General features: G+C 36.5%; 1 long non-coding RNA gene across 1 annotated transcript in view; it reads left to right on the forward strand.

Moving 5' to 3' along the window:
• Window positions 1-17,691, forward strand: part of LOC140962525 (uncharacterized) — a 78,515-nt gene that overhangs the window by 38,078 nt on the left and 22,746 nt on the right. The window lies entirely within an intron of this gene.

The raw sequence follows: 17,691 nt of genomic DNA on the forward strand, positions 1-17,691 counted from the left end.
CTGAACTGATTGGTTCTGCTCTGACAGCAGCTAGAGCAGTTGTGGCTGCAGGGGTAGATGGTTCTCCTTCTCTGGTCTGCAGCTCAAATTCATAAGCCTTTAAATCAGCAAACAGATCATGAAGTTCAATCTGGTTCAGATCTTTGGACTCCCTCATTGCCATGGTCTTGACATCCCATTCCTTGGGAAGAACTCTCATTACCTTCAATGCAATCTCTTTGTTGGTATACACTTTTTCAAGTGCATTTAACTCATTGATGATACTGCTTACTCTTTCATTATCCTCCTGCTTTCATTTTGATGTTATCAAACTTTTTAACAGCAACAGAAATTTTATTTTCTTTGGTTTGATCATTTCCTTCACACAGCTGGATCAGCTTTTCCCAAATTTCTTTGGCTGACTTACACATCTTTATTTTGCTGAAGGTTACTTTGTCCAGCGTTTTGTACAGAATGTCTTTAGCCACAATATCAAGATTTGCTTTTCTTTTATCTTCAGTTGTCCATTCATCTCTGGGCTTTTCTATTCTTTGTGGTGCCCCTTCTGTTATGACAACTGCTGTATTTGTTTTTAGAATCTTCATGGGTCCATCAGTTATGACATACCACATGTCATCATCTTGTGCAGCTAAATGAGCCTGCATTCTGATTTTCCAATCATCAAATTTTTCTCTGGAGAACATAGGAATTTTGTTGAATGAAGTCATGCTAGCAAGTTTATAGATCAAAAGTATTCAAGAACAAGATTCAACCGCTTTGATACCACTTGATAGGATCGATTAACGTAGCAAGAGTGTTTAGAAGGGGGGTTGAATAAACACTCACAATTAAAACTGATCTATTCGAGTTTTGAGTTTAGTTTGGTGAGAAACTGATTCTCGGAATCTNCTAGTTTTGAGTTTAGTTTGGTGAGAAACTGATTCTCGGAATCTTGCTGGTCAATGGCAATCAGTTAAACTAAAGTAGTTGCGGAAATTAACTGACTGAAAGATAGAATACAAAACTGAAATAAAATACACAAGGATTGTTTCTGGATGTTCGGAGATTTCAATTACTCCTACGTCACCCCTTCTATCTCAAGGATAGGATTTCCACTAAAAGACTTTGATCGAATACAAGATTTGTACTGACCCACTTCAGTTTGGACTTATCACTGTCAAAAACTGAAACTCTTAGTATTACAAAGTGTTCTCAGTGCGTAACTGATCTTAGCACTATCGAATTTAACAATTATTACAAAGTGCTAGTGAGCTCAAATTGTAGCCTTGACTGCTACGAATAAATCAAGTAAGGGTGAGCTAAGATTTTGACAGAGTAACAGCAAGCTTTGAATTGAGTGATCTGTGTCTTTTTTCAGCTGTTCTTCTGTCATATTTATAAGCTTCACTTCCAATGGTAACTTGAGATATATTTGAATCTTTGTATCCGTTGATTGCCACTTCATCATTCCTTGGGCATTGTTTGCTTCATTTATTGTAATGCGGCGTCTTAATTGCTTTAGCCGAAATGCGTTGTTCTNGTTCATGAAACATGAGCAAATAATGACTGTTTGTCCAGATGAGATATTGTGGAGCTATACTTCTTTAGTTTAGCACTAGAAATATCTAGGAAAGGCTTACACGGGGCTTTTTCATTTAATCAAGCTCATGAGGTCGGATATGAATGTCCAGAAATTCATTAAGGATCCTCCAGCAAATGAAACACCTTTTGTTGCTTTACTCACTGAAGATGACATATCCATCAAAAGAACATGGAGATTATGGATCTGTCTCACATGGATGGACACAGTCAAGTTTTTTTTAAAATTTTATCAAAATTCAGTTAACAGATCTTTTCTATTACAATGACATGAAAAACTACAGAATGTGCAGAAAAATATTTGAAAAAAATAATTATGTAGAATAATAAGTTTTCGGGGAGAAAAAAGACCCGCCAAAAATTCTGTAACATGACTCACATAGAAAAATGGCCATAAAGGATTTGACATGCCCAAAACAGAAAGAGACAGAATTTGGGAAAGGTTTTCGTTCAATATCAGCCGGAAGCATATTGCAAATACAATCCCAAGTGGTAAAAGACCGCACAATACACGTTTTTCTCAAGGAAAAAAAATAAAATATTTCACGACAAATTTAAATAGGGCATGTGACTCAGCCACTACTAAGAGTGACAGACAAATAAAGGGGGTCAGTTCACGAATAGCTACCAGCAATAACTTGCAACAACTGGCAAGAACTAATGTAAAGTTATCAATCAAGTTTGAATCTCATATTTTAAATCCACCAAGGACTTCTATATATATTAAAACAGAAGAAATTTGAAGGCAACGATCATCTTCTTCAATTTTCTCTCAAATAAACATTGTAATACTTTCTTTCAGTTTATGTGTGCTATAATTTCAACTACTATAAGTAGCTAAACAAGTTATCTCCTCATCTACAGGAGGTTACTAGTGTTATAATATTTAGTGTATTTGAATAAATCACCAGTCTTTTACCTTCTCATTATTTATATTCAAATTAAATCCATTACCATACACCTTGAGTTAGGAAACAAAATAAGGTTATGCTAGGTGCTTCTTAATGAATCTACAACAGGAATCATCAGTTGTGGCTGCGTGGCTAGGTTGTGAGGAGCATTCTGTAAAACCTGGTGGATAACATCCAACAGCGTTTTGGTAAAAAAATGTATAAGATTTAATTTAATTTACTAAAGTATAATGAGCTAGAAAAAAGTAAATAAAAATAGAAAACATGGTTAAAATTAGAATTTTGGACTAAAATGAGAAAACCTCTAAATATGATGACTATTTTAGGTCACTCAAAAGAAAAGGGACTAAATCAGGAAAATAGTGAAACAAGGAGGACCAAATCTGTTATTATCCCTTTATTTTTGTACACTTTGGTGTCAAAGTGACAAGTGGCACGCATCGAATGCCCGAAAATCCCTTATCAAATGGTATCATGTTATTATGAATAATGTTAAAGGTACAACGTCAATATATTGTTACAACGATATTTACAACAATTATATCTCGAGATTTTATTGTTATATCGCGAGATTTTATATTCAATTTATAGTGAGATTTTGACAATTGAATTTTTACATTGAATTTTTTGTGTTGTACAAATTGATGTACAATATATATGTACATGTAGTACCATTCTTTTATCATGTAACGGAAACAATTATAATATAAAGCCTATATAATGAGAAATAGATGATGACTCCATGCCTACAAACTTTTCTTGACATGGGAGTTTAGGTCTAAAAAAAGATATTTAACTGTTTGACGAAAATATGAGAGAATCGGGGACGTTGTGGCCCCCTCGCTCTAATTTGGTGAATATATATCTTTATTTATTAGTTAGCCTATATGATTAATGAATCATGAAATGAAATTAATAGTTAACTTATATTGAAATTTGATAATATGTATAATCAAAATCACAAATAGTAAAATATAGAGAAAAAACAATACAATTTTATGTGGGCAAAAATCTAATTATAAGTAGTTCTGATACATAAAGTGAATGATAGATAATATGTGAAAATTTTCATTCCCCAAAATTATTAAATAAAAATTTAGTTTTATATGAAATTAGTGTGGAAAAATACCCGGTTCAGTCTCAGATGCTTGGATCTTTTTTTGGTTTGGTATCATATATATGTTTCGGCCTTCCCGCTTTAGTCTTAAAAGTTGATCAAGTTGGTCTTTCTGTTAATTTAATTGTTAAAAAGTAATTGAAAACGATTATGTGTCAATCACACCCTTAAAAATCTCCAAAAACCCGAATTACAATCCCTAACTTCAGTCCAATTTCATGCACCGAAACAGGAATCGACAACCCTAAATCCGAAGTTACGTTCTTCAGAGCTTCATCTTCATCGTCTTCTTTTGGTTCTTGTCCAATTCCATTGTACATTATTCTTGATGATGGTGACGATCCTTCATAGGCTGGAGCTGAGGAGTGGGAGAGCTTCTTTCAATGGAGAGGAGAAGGGTGTCGGAGATTCATGAAACACGGGATTTTGGCTGACGTTGGTGGGTGTAGAATTTGAGTTTGTAAAGAGTATGTTTATGTGGGAAGAGAGGTAAAATTGTAGTGTATAGTCCGCCATTGTTGTTGAAGAAATAGGCAGCATGATCAGCCATATGGCGGATTGGAGATCAGGATAAAGAAATTGTTGGGGAAATACTTGGTTCAATATCATATGTTTGACTCTTTCTTCGATTTGGTCTCAAATATTTTGACGTTCTCGGTTTAATACTAAATGTTTCAAAAAAATTTCTCGAGTTGATCTTTCCGTCCATTTAATGGTTAAAATTAATGGGATAAAGACTCGGTTCAGTCCCAGATATTTGGCCCCTTCTCGGTTTGGTCCACATGTTTCAAGGCTCGCAATTTATTCCTAAACGTTTACAAATTTTGACCGATTTGGTCTTTCCGTCAATTTAATCATTAAATTAACGTTATACATGACATTTGCCAATCACGCCCCTAAAATGCTTGAAACGACTCCACTAGTTGTTTTATCTGCCCCGCTTGTTGTTTTATCTTCTCGGATATCTTTGCAACCTTGGATGTATATTTGTTGGTTCTACTTTTCTAATTCTAATAACAAGCCATTCAAATTCATCATTTTTCGGATCGATTAAGATTTTTTTGTTTAACTCCCAATGAAAGTTGTATATCTTTCATTTGATGTAGAGGAAACAAGTGTTGGTAGTTGTTTACTATATACGATTTAAAAGCTCTTATTTATTCGTCTCTTACTGGTAAGAACCATGTTTAAATCTTATTGTCTCATACCTTAATGGACAAAATCGAAACTCTAATTCTAAAAAAAAATCAATGGAAAGTTTAAAAAAAAAAAACAATTTACAAAAAACACATATTCAGAAAAATCGATTTTTTTTTTAAAAAAAAAAACCTTAAATCTAAAGTTCTACATAAATTTCAAAAAAAAACCTTAAATCTAAAGTTCTACATAAATTTCATAATCCGAGAAGAAAAAATGTGATTATCATGTGAGATATTGAACTGGAATTACATGCTAGATATTAGTTGTGTGCAACAGTGTCGATTTGATTCTCAAGGTTGAGCAAAATTTCAGTGTGATAACGACGAGAATGAAAAAATATGTCCCTGCTCGAATTTGGATTAAAATTAGGACATCTTATTTGGGTTTTGAGGATTTTTGGGCGCGCGACTGTTACATATCATGTGTACAGTGAGGTTTAACTTTTGAATTTGACAGAATTACCAACTCAATTAAAATTTATAAACGCTTAGTATTAAACCGGAAACGCCAAAACATTTGAGACCAAACTGGGAGATGGGTCAAACGTCTTGGGCTCAAACTGGGTATTTCCCTGAAATTGTCATAAGGGAATCAAACAAAAGCTTGAATTAAAAAGGATCTGAACTTCAGTGTACAAAATTGGACTGAAATTAGGGATTGTAATATGGGTTTTTGGGGATTTTTAGGGGCGTGACTATGACATAATATCTTCCGTTACTTTTAATCATTAATTTTACATAAGGACCAATTTGTTCAAATTTTTTGAAGTATTTAGGATTACATCAAGAGCACCGAAAAAATTGTGATCGAATCGAAAAACTATCCAAACATATGGAAGCTAAACTGTGTATTTCCCGTAATTAGTGTCAGAGTAGGTCTCTTGTGAAACGGTCTCACGAATATTTATCTGTGAGATGGGTCAATCCTACCGATATTCACAATAAAAAAATAATACTCTTAGCATAAACAATAATACTTTTTCATGGATGACACAAATAAGAGATCCGTCTCACAAAATACTACCCGTGAGACCGTCTCACACAAGTTTTTACCTTAGTGTCATTCATACCTAGTCGAGGTGCCACTATATTTTCAATAATAAACATAAGAATGTACATTACTCGAGCCTCGAGGACACCAAAGAAACACACGTAAGGATGTAAATGTCTTTCTTCTTTAACTAGATCTCTTATTCATTCTCCAAAATACATTTTCAATAATCATTTCCAAAATTACAAGAAAATAAATCAAGCATATGCCCACGGGATAATACCTACCATGTACATATATAATCATGGAGTTTATTTCTTAAAATATATTGTTGTGTATAGGGTCAGATTTGCTTGTTTGCTTGTGACTCACTTCTCCACTCGATCCTTCTGGGATGTTTACACCTCATAGTTCCTTCAAATTATATAACTTAAAAAAAAGTTGATATACAAGACTGTTATAATCAGTTTCGAATTCAAAAATTCATCATGTATATAAAACTTTGGTATCTGATGAAAAAAAGTTGATACACAATACTGTTATAATCGAGTTTCGAATTCAAAAATGCATCTGAAGGGAAATAATATTTCCAAGTTTAAATGATATATTGATTTAAATTATTTCCTCGATATACTTTTCCTTGTTGATTTGATTGAGTAAATATTGAATATGATTTTGCCTTTCTTAGATAATGAGACATTAATTCAAATATATTCGAAGATTTGTTATTGTGATAGAAGATTGATGAGATATAGTATTAGTGTTTAAAAAGAGTTTATTCCTATTAAAACTCTTACCTTCCTTGTGGTTTAGGTTTCCTTGTAGAGATAAAAGTCTACATCTATAAATAAGAGATCAAGGACATAATTGAAGCTCTCCTCTCGATCACAAAAACACGCAATTTGCACATTGAAGATTTCAGAGAAAATATTCTGCAAGGACGTTGCTGTTTCGAAGTGTGCTGTCTCGAGTGTTGCCTTGAATGTTGGGAACATCTGCAGACAACATCCGTAACGAAGTTGGCTGAAGATCGTTTTCGTGGATTCCCTTTTTGGCATCACGTTTTGCTTTCTTGTTTTAGTTTTTATTCTGGTTACTTGTTTTTAGAAAGCTTTATTTTCTCAAAGTGTTGAGGAAATTGATTTTTGTTAAAATCACTAGTGATAGGTTTTTGTGTAAACGATTTGTTTTTCTAGTGATTAATTTTTACCATAAGGCACCGCACAAGTATTTATACTTGTGCATATTTAATCTTGTCCATCTATTTATTTAAAGTGAGTTTGTGTTATAAAAGTTAATTTTCCGCTGCATGTAGATGTTGTCCGAGATGTTGTAACATCTGGCACAACATTTAATTCTGATAAAACACAAATACACGATTTTACATCCTATTCGGACTATTTTATTATTTACAAATATCTGTCGAACAAAATAACCCTTACAAGTGGTATCAGAGCTGACTCTTGACATACTAAGTGCTGATTATGGTTTGTGTTTTGTTTGACATAATTATTTGAATGGACACATCACTAGCAAACGCAGCACTTCTACCACCAGTCCTGGATGGTACAAATTACAGTCTATGGAAGGTAAAAATCAGATACTACATAAAATCCATAGATGAACGGGCATGGCAGCGTGTCATCAATGGATGGACTTCACCAAGTGTGACAGATCAAGATGGTGACAGCCTGCCAAAACCTGAAACTGACTGGACTGCTGATGAGGTGCAAAACTCGAACTACAACTCAAAGGCCTTAAATGCTATATTCACGTCGGTTGACATGAACATGTTCAGCTTGATCACAAACTGTACGTCTGCTAAAAGTGCATGGGATATCATCCAAAGACACTGTGAAGGTTCTGAAAGTGTGCGGCGAACCAGATTAAGGTTGCTCACTTCCAAATTCGAGATGATGAGAATGGAAGAATCTGAAAACATACTAGATTATGATCGTCGCCTACGGGAAATTGCTAATGAGGCGTTCAGTCTTGGAGATCCTATCTCAAATGAGCGTTTAGTCAGCAAGGTCCTTTGCTCTCTGCCTGAAAGATTTAACATAAAAATTTGTGCAATAGATGAGGCCAAGGACACTTCAAAGATGGCTTTGGAAGATCTTATCAGCTCACTCCGCACTTTCGAAATGAACACGGACATGCAGAGGAAAGATAAGGGGAAGACAATTGCATTCCAAGTCTCGAATGACACTTATGATGATCTTCTTCAAATATCCCAGGAAGTTAATGAATCAGATCTTTGTGAGGACTCTATCTCCTTTATCACAAAGAAATTCGGGGATTACTTGAAGAGAATCAGAGATAAAAAGAAGAATGCACAACCCTCGAAATTTCCAAGTCTTCCTGCACCTGAAAGACCACAAAGATTCCCAGCCAAGCAACAATTTCAACCAAAGAATGAAGGCAAGGGACAATACAATTCAAAGAGGTATGATTCGGTGCAGTGTAGAGAGTGCAAGGGCTTTGGACATTATGCCAATGAATGTGCTAACAGATTGCAGAAAAATAAAGAATATAATGTGTCCTTAAGCGATGAAGAATCTGATGAGGAGGAGAAATCTAATGATGAAGATAATCACACCTCCTTGACTGCACTGCTGACAGAAAAACACTGCTTACAAGTGAACCCTTTAGGTGTTGCCCTAGGTGTTGCCACACCGGGTCGCAACATCTGCAAAAATTCAGTCTGCTTAAAATCTGCAACTTCTGAAAACCCCAATGCGGATGATGAGTTGGAAGCCGATGATGAAGAAATCACTCTTGAGAGTGTACAAAAGCTTTATGAGGAGTTGTTTGAAGATTGGACCAAAAGAAACAAGTTGAACTCAAGTCTCATGAAGGAGAACACTGATCTAAAAGCTGTGGTTGCCAAACTTGAAGTAATCTTGAGCCAAAAGGACTTAGAACTGGGTAAGACCAAAGAAGAGCTTCAAAAGGCAACTGAAACTTTATCAAAGTTCAATACGAGCACATCTAAACTTGAGTCCATACTTTTGATGGGAAGAGATGACAAGAATGGCTTAGGTTTCAAAGACAGTGTGTTTGAAATTGGTGAATCATCAAAATCTCCTGTCTTTGTGAAAGGAAAAACTGAAACATCCATACCGCCACAAACTACATCTTCAACTAAAAGCTCTTTACCGAAAAGACAACATGCTACACATACCCCTAAGAAAAGAAAACGCAGGTATGTTTGTCATTACTGTTTTAAGGCTGGACATATCAGGCCATATTGTTTTAAACTCAGGAAAGACCGCATGAATCAAAAGGCGAGTCGGATGTGGCCCCGAATGTTGCACAACATTTCCCACAACACCTCCTATCGTCGACCTACAGTAAGACAAATTTGGGTCCCGAAGGTAAAAACTCACTGTAATGTTGTTTATACTTCACTGAAAACTAACACTGCAGGTCATTGGTACTTTGATAGTGGAAGCTCACGCCATATGACAGGATCACGAGAATATCTCATCGATTATGTTGATCAAAAAAGTGGTAGAGTGACCTATGGAGGGGGAGCTAAAGGAAAAATTGTTGGGAAGGGCACTTTGAATGTTGAAGGATTACCTAAGCTCCACAATGTGCTTCATGTTGAAGGATTAAATTCGAACCTTATAAGCATAAGCCAATTGTGTGATGACAATCTACTTGTTAAGTTTGATAAACATAACTGTGAAGTTTTCAATGAAGCTAATAAATGCATTATGACAGGTACAAGGTCCTCAGACAATTGCTACCAAATAGGTGAAGAACTTTCATGCAAACATGTGCAAATCACCGAACTTGACCTGTGGTATCAAAAACTCGGACATGCGAATTTCAAAACCTTGAAGAACTTAAGTAAGTACGATGCAGTACGAGGTATGCCTAATCTTTCATCTGGAATACCATATGTGTGCGGAGATTGTCAAAAAGGAAAGCAGACTCGCGTGTCGCGCCCAGTGTTGCCAACATCTGGGACAACACGCTGTCTGGAATTACTACACATGGATCTTATGGGTCCTATGGAAGTTGAAAGCCTCGGAGGTAAGAAATATTCCTTTGTATGCGTCGATGATTTCTCACGTTTTTCATGGGTAAGATTTATTAAAGAGAAATCAGATACCTTCGATGTATTCAAAAATTTGATCAAAAAAATCACCAACTTCCACAACTTGAAGGTAAGAAAGATCAAAACTGATCACGGTAGAGAATTTGAAAACATTTCATTTTCATCCTTCTGTAGCTGGAAAGGTATTTCACACGAATTTTCGGCACCAAAAACACCACAACAAAATGGCATTGCCGAACGTAAGAACAGAACTTTGCAAGAAATGGCAAGGGTGATGCTAGCTTCAAAGAATATCTCAAAACGTTTTTGGGCAGAAGCCCTTAATACAGCATGCCATATTTCGAATAGGGTTTATTTAAGAAGTGGATCAACCATGACTTCTTATGAAATAATCATGGGAAGAAAGCCTAACCTTAAATATTTTCATGTTTTCGGCTGTGTGTGTTACACCTTGAATGACAGAGATCAACTTGCTAAGTTTGATTCAAAGAGTGACAAGTGTTTATTTTTGGGTTATGCCACTAATAGTCGTGCTTATCGAATGTTTAACTTAAGAACTAGAACTATTATGAAATCTATTAATGTTGTTTTTGATGATTGTGCAAATCTCAGGAAGAAAACTGCTGAAGATGAAATTGAAGACCTTCTGGAGAATCAAATGCCACTGGGAAATACAGATGTTGCAACATCTGGCACAACATGTGAAAATGAAGTCACTAACTCACAAGAAGATGATCACAGCGATGATGAGGCAGTAGATGATGGACCGAACATTCCAAGCAAAATTCAGAGGAACCATCCATCATCTCAAATAATTGGACATATGCAAGAAAACGTTCAAACCCGTGAGAAAGAAAAAGTTGATTACCGAAAAATGGCTGGACTCATATACATGAGCTCTACATATTCACATGTTAGATTTTCATGTTTTGTATCCAATGTCAAACCTAAAAATGTTGATGAAGCACTAAAAGATGCTTTTTGGATTAATGCAATGCATGATGAGCTTGAGCAATTTGTTCGAAATGATGTTTGGACTTTTGTTCCACCTCCTGACCATGGGAATATAATTAGGACAAAATGGATTTTTAAAAAAAAAAACTGATGATTCGGGGAACATCATTCGAAACAAAGCAAGGTTGGTCGCTCAAGGGTACATACAGGTTGAAGGGGTTGATTTTGATGAGACCTTTGCACCTGTTGCCCGTATTGAGTCAATCCGACTTTTGCTAGCCATTGCATGCTTTATGAAAATCAAACTGTTTCAAATGGATGTTAAAATTGCATTTCTGAATGGTATCTTGTGTGAAGAAGTATATGTTAGACAGCCTAAAGGATTCGAAGATCCACATAATCTTGATCATGTGTACAAGTTGAAAAAAGCTCTATATGGCTTGAAGCAAGCACCCCGTGCTTGGTATGACAGACTGACTGAATACCTACTCGAAATCGAATTCAAAAGAGGTGAGGTAGATAAGACTCTGTTTATTCAAAAATCCAAAGGTGAGATCCTTATTTGCCAAATATATGTTGATGATATTATTTTCGGGTCTTCATCCCAAAAGCATGCAAATGATTTTGTTGAAAGCATGTCTACTACATTTGAAATGAGTATGGTTGGTGAATTACACTTCTTTCTTGGGTTACAAATCAGACAAATGCATGATGGCATCTTCTTGTGCCAAAGTAAGTACGCCAAAAACCTAATAAAGAAATTTGCTAATGAGAACACCAAGCACATGAAGACACCTATGGGCTCAAATGAAAAATTACCCAAAGACGATGCTGCCGAAAATGTTGACAACACCCGATACCGCAGCATCATAGGAAGTCTCTTGTACTTGACTGCTAGCCGACCTGACTTAATGTTTAGTGTTTGTTTGTGTGCTAGATACCAATCTAATCCTAAGATTTCTCACTTAAAAGCCGTAAAAAGTATCTTACGATACATAGCCGGAACCATGGACTTAGGATTATGGTATACACGTGAAACCAACTCTAATCTAGTAGGATTCTCAGATGCTGATTGGGCTGGAGATTTAGACGATAGAAAGAGTACTTCTGGAGGATGTTTTTATCTTGGAAATAATTTGATCTCATGGCATAGTAGAAAACAAAACTGTGTGTCACTTTCAACTGATGAATCTGAATATGTGACAGCTGGAAGTGGTTGCACTCAACTTTTGTGGATGAATCAAATGATCGATGATTATGGATTAAAGAGTGAACCCTTAGTTATGTACTGTGACAACTCTAGTGCGATTAACATTTCAAAAAATCCAGTACAACACTCTCGAACAAAGCACATTGACATAAGACATCATTTTATTCGAGATCTTGTAGAAAAAGGATTGATTCGAATGGAGTTTGTTGATACAAATAACCAACTGGCCGACATATTCACCAAAGCATTAGATTTTGAGAGGTTCTCCAATCTTAGGAAATCTCTCAGCATGTGTTCTGTTTAATCATTATTGGATGTTGTCTCAGATGTTACAACATCTCAGACAACATCTACCATGCATCTGCATCTTTAGGACTTAGACATACTGCATTGCATTCATATTGTGAAATGCTGTGTTGAAACTGTGTAGCATAATTTTCTGATGCACTTACAATTCCTAGTTATCTTTTAAACATCACACCTCTACATACAAACTTAATCACAAAAGAATTGAAGAATGGTCACTTAACCGTAACCAATGTGACAAGTAATCCAAGACAAATTTGAAAAGTTGTGATTAAAATCTTGGGTCTGTGATTAGAAGGCAAGATGGAAAAAGCTGCCTAAAGTAGCCCAATGAAGGCTGGACTTTTAGTGCGGGAGCTATCCCTTCAAAATGTTAACACAGAAATAGAAGAAAATGGAAAAAGCTGCCTAGAAGAGTCCTTGGAAGACTGTTCTTCTAGTGTGGAAGCTGCCACTTCTATGTTCAGAAAGTTTACAAGTTAGTGTAAAGAAAAACTGAAAATTGGTTCTGGAATTGTAGGTGTTGTCAGAAGATGTTGCCAACATTTGTGACAACACCCCATCTGTACACATATCTCATATTTGTTTTCATGTTTCTATTTAAGTTGCATTCTGTTATTAGGCATCCATAAGTCATGCATAAACACAACATAGTAAATATTGCTAGGTCATAAGGATATTCGTATTTTTTTTAACAAATGAAAATTCTGTAAAAAAATCCAATTTTTGCAGGAAATTGAAATCATGTGCTCTATAATGTTAAGTGGAGCTAAAATTCGATGTGGGTTTTATCTCTGGATTTTTTTTAAAGTAATTGCTCGTAATTATCAAGATAATTTTTGAAGATAGTAACGGTTAAATTTTGTATACCCGTTTCTTTTTACCGTTGGACTGAGTCAATTACTGATATGGCATGTTACCGTTGCACTGTAGGCTTATGTTTATCCGTTTTGATTTACTTATCCTAAATTATCATTATTGGCCTAATTGTTTCTCGAATTTCCTTGCTCGCAAATTTCTCTTCTACACTCTGCTTTTGAAAAGTTTTGTTTCTCACAATCTAAACAATGGCAGGGAAGGGTTTCGATCCCCAAGATATCCGCAGTGAAATAGGTCATACAGAGGATGTTGCCCCAACTCCCGCAACATCTGATGAAACACCCACAGCTCCGCAGCTCCAAATCATCCCGGCTGTTCTAACCCCTGAACCGTTGGAGGTTATTGCTCCAGGAGAACCAGGGAACCCAGTAGATCCTGACAACCCTCCTATGTTCAGGTTTCCAAATCCACCACAACCACCAAAAAGACAAGCTGGGTATAACCCAGACCTCACGCCTGGCAAACGTTTTCGATACAAGGGCCAGCCGTCCACTCGCCCATCACTGATTGATCCTGCTGAATCGTCAGGAGATGACTCGAATGATGGTGACTATGAATTTGTGGCTCGCAAGAAGACTGTCCCTCCACCTAAGGACAGTAATACATCCAGTGAAGCCACTGAATCCGATGAGGACGCACCACCTGTTCTTCCACCAAAGCCCTCACCGTCTACTGAAGAGGAAATCACGTTGGCCCAGTTTATGGCCAACTTGAGAAATCAAAAGATGCTGCCGGCGCACCCCAAGAATCTGGAGGTTCTACTGAATCTAGCAGTTCTACTGACAAACCTGCTGCGGAAACTATGATGTCTGAAGAACTGGGGTCTGATGAACAAGATGTTGCCGAGGATGTTGTACACATTGAGGACAGCACTGACCTCAGTGATTATGACTTGGAGACTGCCATCTCTACTAAATTCTACACTGAGCACGCAGTTGCTCAGTGACCTCTTTATACAAATCGCGACTTGATTGAAAAAAAGAACGTTGACACTGATGCCTTTGAGAAGCAAAATTTGATTGCTTTTCTGAAACACTGCTCTCTGCTCTCCACAGTCTCAGCAGTCTCACCGTTTAGCAGATGGCCTGTGTTAGAATTTTATTCAAACCTCTCACCTGGAGTAGGTAATGCATGATCTGCGAAATATGGGAAAGTGTTTGTTCGGAACAAAGTCTTTGAGTTCAACCCGAAATCCATCAACTCTCATTATCAGACTCCTGCCGCGGATGAGGATGGTCTTGATCCAAACATTCATCTAGTTACTTCCACACTCACTGGGGGCCTTGTGACTCACTTTCCAAGTCATCCACAGAAGCTATCAGCAACGAAGTTAACTTCATTCTACTCAGTGCTTCACAAGTTGTCTGTTCGAAATTGGACACCCTCTACCAATACCACTGTTGTCACTCGACACCAAGCAATAGTGTTGTACTCCATTGGAACACATAGGGGCTTTAACTTTGGGAAGCTAGTATTCAATACAGTGCTGCAGTATGCTGATGGTGGACTTAAAGCATCTAAGCTTCCATTCCCTAGTCTAATATATGGACTACTTATCTCACAAGGTTTTGTCAGGGATATAAATGAGCAATTATCTGACCTTGGTGAACCTTTCAAGATTGCTCCTGCATTACTCAAGGGAAATCGCAAGATTGACCTTCCTTGGTCTTCATCTCCTACAGTTTCACCGCCTTCTGCAGTACCTCCTGCACCCCCAATTCCTCATGCTCCTCCACAGACCACTGATTTCATCAAGCTCACTGTTCCTGAAGTACAAGCACACATTGATCATGCTATGGCCAAGATTGAACAAGCCAAAGCTGATATTGCCTACTATGAAGATGTGGCTGCTCACTTCAAGTTACTTCTGGACGTAGGTATCTTTCCAGGACAAAAAAGGGGAGTTGGTCAAACAGCAACTGGTCCATCTGGGACCAAAGAAACTGATAAGGAAGAAGAAACAGATGAAGGGAATGATGAGGATGGAAACTAAGTATCTTTATGTTTCCTTGGTTCCTTGCTCTGGTTTTGTTTTTTTCTTATTTTGCTGATGTAGCGGTTTGCGTTTCTTTCTGTCTTGATGAACTGTTAATGAAATGGTACAGGTGTTGTCTCAAGTGTTGCCAACAATTCTAACAACACCCGTACTAACAGTGTCTTATTCAGGGGGAGTAAATCTCTAACTCAGGGGGAGTTGAATTGAGCATGTCAAGTATTAATGGTTTGATCTCATTTTGTCCAAGAAAGGCAAAAAGGGGGAGATTGAAGGGAAATAATATTTCCAAGTTTAAATGATATATTGATTTAAATTATTTCCCCGATATACTTTTCCTTGTTGATTTGATTGAGTAAATATTGAATATGATTTTGCCTTTCTTAGATAATGAGACATTAATTCAAATATATTCGAAGATTTGTTATTTGTGATAGAAGATTGATGAGATATAGTATTAGTGTTTAAAAAGAGTTTATTCCTATTAAAACTCTTACCTTCCTTGTGGTTTAGGTTTCCTTGTGGAGATAAAAGTCTACATCTATAAATAAGAGACCAAGGACATAATTGAAGCTCTCCTCTCGATCACAAAAACACGCAATTTGCACATTGAGGATTTCAGAGAAAATATTCTGCAAAGACGTTGCTGTTTCGAAGTGTGCTGTCTCGAGTGTTGCCTTGAATGTTGGGAACATCTGCAGACAACATCCGTAACGAAGTTGGCTGAAGATCGTTTTCGTGGATTCCCTTTTTGGCATCACGTTTTACTTTCTTGTTTTAGTTTTTATTCTGGTTATTTGTTTTTAGAAAGCTTTATTTTCTCAAAGTGTTTAGGAAATTGATTTTTGTTAAAATCACTAGTGATAGGTTTTTGTGTAAACGATTTGGTTTTCTAGTGATTAATTTTTGCCATAAGGCAATACTTGTGCATATTTAATCTTGTCCATCTATTTATTTAAAGTGAGCTTGTGTTATAAAAGTTAATTTTCCGCTGCATGTAGATGTTGTCCGAGATTTTGTAACATCTGGCACAACATTTAATTCAGATAAAACACAAATACACGATTTTACATCCTATTCGGACTATTTTATTATTTACAAATATCTGTCGAACAAAATAACCCTTACAGCATCATTGATATAAGACTTTGGTATGGTATAAGATGAGTTATATATATATATATATTTTTTATAGATATATATAGTTTGTACTTTTTTCATCAAATTGCACGATACCGTAGAAGAAAGGTTCATTTCTGTGAGCTTTAATTTCCTACTTTCTTCGTTTAAACTTGTCTGAATTTTCTTCAACTATATCCAAAAAAATAGCACCCACACGCACATTGAGAATCCCGCGTAGACACGGCATAGACTGGTCAATTACATACACTTGCGTGCGTGTATATATTATATTATATTGTGTTATAAATGGCCATAAATCGATCATTTACACGAGAATAAAATTTGTTTTTCAGAAATTTGGTGTTACTGAATTTGTCCAGCATATTTTTTGCTGATTATATGGCCGCGACCGCTACTTATTCATCAATCACAGAACGACAACAAGAATACGGCGGCGATCACCACGAGCCAGAGGCCGCCGGGTGCGGCTGTTTCCGGCGGTTCTGCTTCGGATGGGAATACGAAGGCCCGTCGAGCCACAACTACCTACTGCGTGAAACTGCGCCGGGATCAGCCCTTCAAAAGGAGTCATGGGTTGTGGAGAAATTCAGGAAACTGAGGGAGTTTTCAGAGATGGTGGCGGGCCCGAAATGGAAGAACCTCGTCAGAAGAATCGGCAAGTTCTGCAACCCCAAGAAGTCGAACAAGGAGACGACGGATCAGCAGTTTCGGTATTCTCCGCAGAGCTACGCGATGAATTTCGCCGGGGGAGAAGAGGAAGAAGATGGGCAGCTGCTGCACAGCTTCTCCACCAGGTTCGCTCCTCTTGCGTCGACTAATAATGATCAGCGCACCAGATTTGGCTTGTGATAGCAGATTTTACGTGGAGAAAAGAAATGAAATTACGATATATTTTTGTTTTTTCTTTTTGGTGCGTTTGTGTTGAATATTGTTTGATTTAATAAAAAAATTGTTTTTTTTTTATTGATTTGGAGGTCGAAATTCAATTAAATGTTTTAATGAAAATACATTGATATGAAATTTACATTAAAAAAAAGTGATTATAAATTTTTGCAGGGACATCAATTTCTTGAAATACGAGTTTTTGAGTTTTTCTAAATATATATAGAACAGATCAATACGTAGATAAAACATAAGATTTTCTTAAAAAAAGTATATCATATTTAACTGTCCTAAATCGAGAAAATAAAATCATATTCATATATCTAAATAGTTGTTCTGGATTGCTTATGTTAGAAATTAGATTGCATTGGCGTGATGTTCTAGACAACAGAAAAGAGCATATTTCGACCGTACTGATGGTTCGGTTGACGGTGACTCTTTTTGAACCGGCACGATAAT

This window comes from Primulina huaijiensis, chromosome 17 (assembly GCF_012295235.1).
Source record: "Primulina huaijiensis isolate GDHJ02 chromosome 17, ASM1229523v2, whole genome shotgun sequence".
Lineage (NCBI taxonomy): Eukaryota > Viridiplantae > Streptophyta > Magnoliopsida > Lamiales > Gesneriaceae > Primulina > Primulina huaijiensis.